We start from the raw sequence: 6,042 nt of genomic DNA, 5'->3' as shown, positions 1-6,042 counted from the left end.
TGGAGTTTGCTCAAAGTCATGTCTATTGAGTTTGTGATGCTATCTAATCATTTCATCCTCTGCCAGCCCCCTTCTCTTTTTGCCTTCAATCTTTCCTATTATCAGGGTCTCTTGCATTGAGTCTGCTCTTCACATCAGGTGGGCAAAGTATTGGAGCTTCAGCTTCAGCATCAGTCTTTCTAATGAATATTCAGTGTTGATTTCCTTTAGGATTGGTTGTCTTCATCTCCTTGCTGTCCAAAAGATTCTAAAGAGTGTTCTCTAGCACCACAGTTCAAAAGCATCATTCTTCAGTGTTCAGCCTTCTTTAGAGTCCAATTTTCACATTGGTATATGACTACTGGAAAAACCATAGTATTGACTACATGGACCTTTGACAGCAAAATGATGTCTCTGCTTTCAAATATGCAGTATAGGCTGGTCATAGCTTTCCTTACAAGAAGCAAGAGTCTTAATTTTTTGGGTGCAGTTACCTTCAGCAGTAATTTTGGAGCCCAAATAAATAAAATCTGTAACTGTTTCCATTCACCTCCCCCTTTTCTATTTTCGATGAAGTGATGGGAGCAGATGCTATGATTTCAGTTTGTTGAATGTTGAGTTTTAAGTCAGTTTTTTCACTCTCCTCTTTCACCCTCATCAGAGGTACTTAAGTTCCTTTTCACCTTCTGCCATTAGAGTGGTATCATCTGCATATCTGCAGTTATTGGTATTTTTCCAAGCAATCTTGATTCCACCTAGTGATTCATCCAATTCAACATTTTACATGATATACTCTACATACAAGCCAAGTAAGCAGGGTGACAATATACAGCCTTGTGGTATTCCCTTCCCAATTTTGGACCAGTCTATTCTTTCATGTCTGGTTCTAACTGTTGCTTCTTGACCTGCATACAGTTTTCTCAGGAGACAAATTAAGTTGGTCTGGTATTCCCATCTCTTTAAGTATTTTCCATAGCTTTTTGCAATCCACACAGTCAAAGGCTTTAACATAACATAAATAAATAGCTGTAAGAAAGTTCTCCCTTTATTCCAGCAGGAGACACTATTTTCTATTGTCCAAAGCTGATTCCTATACGGACATCCTTGAAAAACTCATCTGGAACAAACACATAGTGCTTTATTGTGTGAGATGTGAACGATTGTAATAGATTAATGGAGAACTGTCTTTCAACATGTAGTAGACAATTTTCCCCAATGAATAAAATCAGCTTTATCCTTGTATATTGATGGAACTGATTTAGTATGGATAGAGAAGTTTATTATGGAAAAAAACAAGAGAAAGGTTTTAGAGTGATATGCCTGAGAAACAATAACACAAAACTTAATGTACAAAAGATGACAGAAAGGATGACAGAGCACATATAAACACTTGCAATTACTGGGATGTATGTGGCAAACAAAGTTGGTAAAAATTATCTTTGTTTTTAATTGAAGTATAATTGATTTACAGTGTCATACTACTTTTTGTCTTCCTACAATGCTGGAGACCCAGGTTTGATCCCTGGGTCGGAAAGATCTCCTGGAGAAGGAAATGGCAACTCACTCCAGTACTCTTACCTGGAAAATCCCATGGATGGAGGAGCGTGGTAGGCCACAGTCCGTGGGGTCGCAAAGAGTCGGACACGACTGAGTGACATCACTTTCACTTTTACTACTTTTGAGTGTACAAAATAGTGATTTGATATTTTCATAGCTTATACTCCATATAAGTTATAAAATATTGGCTATATTTATGTTACATGTAATTACATACTTGCTACTTATTTATTATATAGCTAGTAATTTGTGTCTGTTAATTTCTTTTACATATCATGCTCAACCCCTAACCCCTCTGCCCTCTAGTAATGATTAGTTTGTTCCTTATATCTGTCTCTTTCTATTATATTACCTCATTTGTTTTATTTTTTAGATTCCACACATAAATGAGAATATACAGTATTTATATTTCTCTTTTTTTTCGCCAAGCATAATACCCTCCAGGTTCATCCATGTTATCGCAAATGGCAAGATTTCATTATTTTTATAATTTATTAATATTCCATTTTATATACATACCACTTCTTTTTTATGCATTTGCCAGTTGATGGACATTTAAGTTGCTTCCAGATTTAGGCTGCTGGAAATAATGTAGATCTGAAAACTGGGCTGTATTTTTATTTTCAAATTAATGCTTCCATTTTCTTAAGATATATACTCAGGAGTATAACTTCTACATCTATAGTAATTCTTTTTTAAATTTTTTGAGGAATCTTCATACTGTTTTCCATAGTGGCTATACAAACTTATATTCCCACACACAGTATACTAAGATATATTTTCTCCACATCTTTGCAGAAAATTGTTATTTCTTTTCTTTGTGACAATCACCATTTTGACAGGTGTGAGATGATGTCTCTGTGGTTTTGATTTGCATATCTCATGATTGATGATGTTGAGCAGTTTTAATGTGCCTATTGGCCCTCTGTATGTCTTCTTTGAAGAAATTCCTAGTCAGGTCTTTTGTCCATTTCTCAATTGGGAATTTTCTTTTTTGATGTTGAATTGTATGAGATCTTTATGCGTTTTTAAATTTTTAAATCCTTACTGGATATATGCTTTACAAATATTTTATCTCATTCAATAGGATACCTTTTCATTTTTCTGATGATTTCCTTTGCTGTACACTATATTTTAAGTTTAATTAAGTCATATTTAAAACAAAAATTAGTTTGTTTCTCTTGCCTGAGAAGACAGGTGAAAATAATATTGCTAAGACCTAAATCTAAGAGTGTGATGCCTATGTTTTCCTCCTGGAAGTAGCTTCAGGTCTTACATTTAGACCTTTAATCTATCTTGTTGTGTTTTTTTTTTTTTTCTGTTTTTTCTTTTTATATGGTGTGAGTAAGTAATCCAGTTTGATTATTTTGCACATAGTTGTTTAGTTTTCCCCAAATCACTTATTAAGTAGCATATTGTTCTCACTTTATCTTATCCTTTGTTATAGGTTAATTGACCATGTAAATATGGGTTAATTTCTGGGATCTGTATGTTTTTCAAATGATTTACATGTTTGGTATTGTGCCAATACCATGTTGTTTTGAATACTGTAGCTTTGCATTAGACTGAAATCAGGTGTGTGCTATTTCCAGTTTTATTTTTATTTCTCAAGGATCCTTTGTCTATTTATAGTCTTTTGTGGTTTCATACAAATTTTGTGATCGTTTGTCCTAGTTCTGTGGAAAATGTCATGGGTATTTTGATGGAGATCGCATTAAATTTGTGGATTGCTTTTAGTGGCATGGATATTTTAACAATATTACTCTTACAATCCATTCACATGGAATATATTTCCATTTATTTGTATCATCTTCAATTTCCTTCACCAAAATCTTATAGTTGTACATGTCCTTCACCTCCTTGTTTAAATTTATTTTTAAGTAGTTTATTATTTTTTATGTAGCTTTAATGGGGTTGTTTCCTTAATTTCACTTTCTGATAATTCATTATTAGGGTATAGAAATGAAGTAGATTTCTGAGTATTAATCTTATATCCTACAATTTACTAACTTCATTTATTAGTTGTAATAGCTTTTTGGTGAAGTGTTTAGGGTTTTCTATATTACAGAATCTTGACATCTGAAAATAATAACATTTTTACATTTTCAGTTTAGATGTTCTTATTTCCTCTTTATTATCTGACTGCTGTATTTAGGACTTTTAATATTATATTACAAAGAAACGGTGAAAGTGGGCATTTTGTCTTGTTTCTACGTTAGAAGAGAATAATTCAGCATTTCACCATTGAGTATAAAGGTGGTCTTCTATTAAATGGCCTTTATTTTACTGAAATATGTTCACTCAATACCAAATTTGTTTTTACCATGGATGGACATTGACTTTTGTAAAAACAAAACAAAACAGCATCTATTGAGATGATCATGTGATTTTTGTCTTTAATTTATATATTATAGCAATTGGTTTGTGGATACTGATATCCTTACATACCTGGCATAATCCCACCTAAGCATTTTCATATGTGTTGCTGAATTTGGCTTGCTAATATTTTGTCTATGATTTTTACATCTCCATTTATAAGAGATATAATTTTCCTTTTTTTCTGAAGGGTCTTTTTCTGAATTTAGTATGAAGGAAAATCTGGCATCATGGAATGAGTTAGGACCTATTCCCTCCCCTTCAACTTTTTGGAATTGTTTGAGAAAGACAGGTATTAACACTTCTTTCAATGTTAGTAGAATTCCCCAGTGAAGTGCCCTTTTGATTTTTGGAAAATTTTTGATTCCTCATTTAATTTAAATACCAGTAATCCTTCTGTTCAGATTTTCTATTTCTTCCTAATTCCATTTTGTAAGATTGGGTGTCTCTAGGAGTTTATCCATTTCTTCTAGGTTGTCCAATATTTTACTACGTAACTATTCAGAACATTCTCTTATTTGTCATGTCAATTGTAACTTTTATTTTAGATGAAATGCCCATCCTATAGATACTAATTAAGGCCATCTGTTCCAGTATGTCATTTAAGAGCACTCTTTTCTTATTGTTTTTCTGTCTGGATAATCAATCCATTGATTTAAGTAGGGTGCAAAATCTACAATTATTCTACTACAGTCATTTTTCCCCTTATGTCTGTTATTTTTGCTTTATACATTAGTTTTAGGTATATATGTTTACCAATGTTATATCCTATTCTTGAATTGGTCTCTCTATCAATATATAATACTCTTCTCAGTCTTTTACTATATATTTTGTTTAAAAGTCTACTTTTTCATTAATATAAATATTACTATTCCATGTTTCTTTTCATTTCTATCAGCATAAAATATAATTTCCATCACTTCATTTGAAATGTGTGTGTACCTTTAGCTCTGAAATGAATTTCTTGTATAGGTAGCATATAGATGGATCTTATTTTTTTTTTTTAATCCCAACATGTATCCTATGATTTTAAGTGGAGTGTTTATTCCACTCACATTTAATGGAATTATTCATAGGTACATATTGCTTGTTTCTGTTTTTTTTTCTCTCTCTCTCTTTTGTTTTTAGTTTCTCTCTGTTCTTTGTTTTCACTTAGAGTTTTCCTGAGTTCCCTGGTGGCTCAGATGGTAAAGCATCTGCCTACACTGCAGGAGACCCAGGTTCAATCCCTGGGTGGGGAGGGTCTCCTGGAGAAGGAAATGGCAACCCACTCCAGTATTCTTGTTTGGAGAATCCCAGGGATGGAGGAGCCTGGAGGGGTGCCAGCTTTGATGTCTCACAGAGTCGCACACGGCTGAAGTGACTTAGCAGCAGCAGTCAGTATTCTTGCCTAGAAAATCCCATGGACAGAGGAGCCTGGTAAACTATAGTCCATGGGGTCGCAAAGAGTCAGTCCGGATTGAGCAACTTCATTTTCATTTTCACTCTTTTCTTTCCTGTAGCTTGATGGTTCATTTAATATTATGTTTATATAACTTTATATTTAGTATTTGTACACTTATTGTAGGTTTTAACCTGTGGTTACTGTGAAGTTCATATATATTGACCTATAATTATACTACCTATTTTAAGCTGATAATCATTTAAGTTCAAACATTTTCTAAAATATTTACATTTTACTTCCCCAAACATTTTATGTTTTTATGTCATATTCACATCTTCATGTCTATTCCTTAACTTTTTACTGTAGCTAATTGATTTCATAATTTTTCTTTTAACCTTTACACTGGTTTACTTAAGTGATTAAAAAGTATATTTTCTTTATATGCATTATATATTTAGTGTATATATACATATACTGGTTCACTTATATACATATTCTAGTTTAAGTGATTGAAAATATAAGTTTTTCTTTATATATAATCTGTTATATATATACTATTTACATATATATATAAGTTTACATAAGTGATTGAAAAAGTATTTTTCTCTTTTTATGTATATAAAGAAAATTATATATTTCAGAATATATATATGAATAGAAAATATATAAACATGTACTTATTTGTATACATATATATGTGTGTGTGTGTGTGTGTGTGTGTGTGTATATATATATATATGTATATG

The 6,042-nt window shown here is 32.1% G+C and overlaps 1 non-coding gene across 1 annotated transcript; it reads left to right on the top strand.

Moving 5' to 3' along the window:
* The first annotated feature begins 5,081 nt into the window (after positions 1 to 5,081).
* Positions 5,082 to 5,153, top strand: TRNAC-ACA (transfer RNA cysteine (anticodon ACA)). The gene has a single exon. It is a non-coding gene; the product is annotated as a tRNA-Cys (tRNA).
* Positions 5,154 to 6,042: the final 889 nt, after the last annotated feature.

Source organism: Ovis aries, chromosome 10, assembly GCF_016772045.2.
Source record: "Ovis aries strain OAR_USU_Benz2616 breed Rambouillet chromosome 10, ARS-UI_Ramb_v3.0, whole genome shotgun sequence".
Taxonomy (NCBI): Eukaryota; Metazoa; Chordata; class Mammalia; order Artiodactyla; family Bovidae; genus Ovis; species Ovis aries.
Note: the sequence above shows the minus strand (reverse complement) of the source record. Positions and strands in the feature narration are given on the sequence as shown.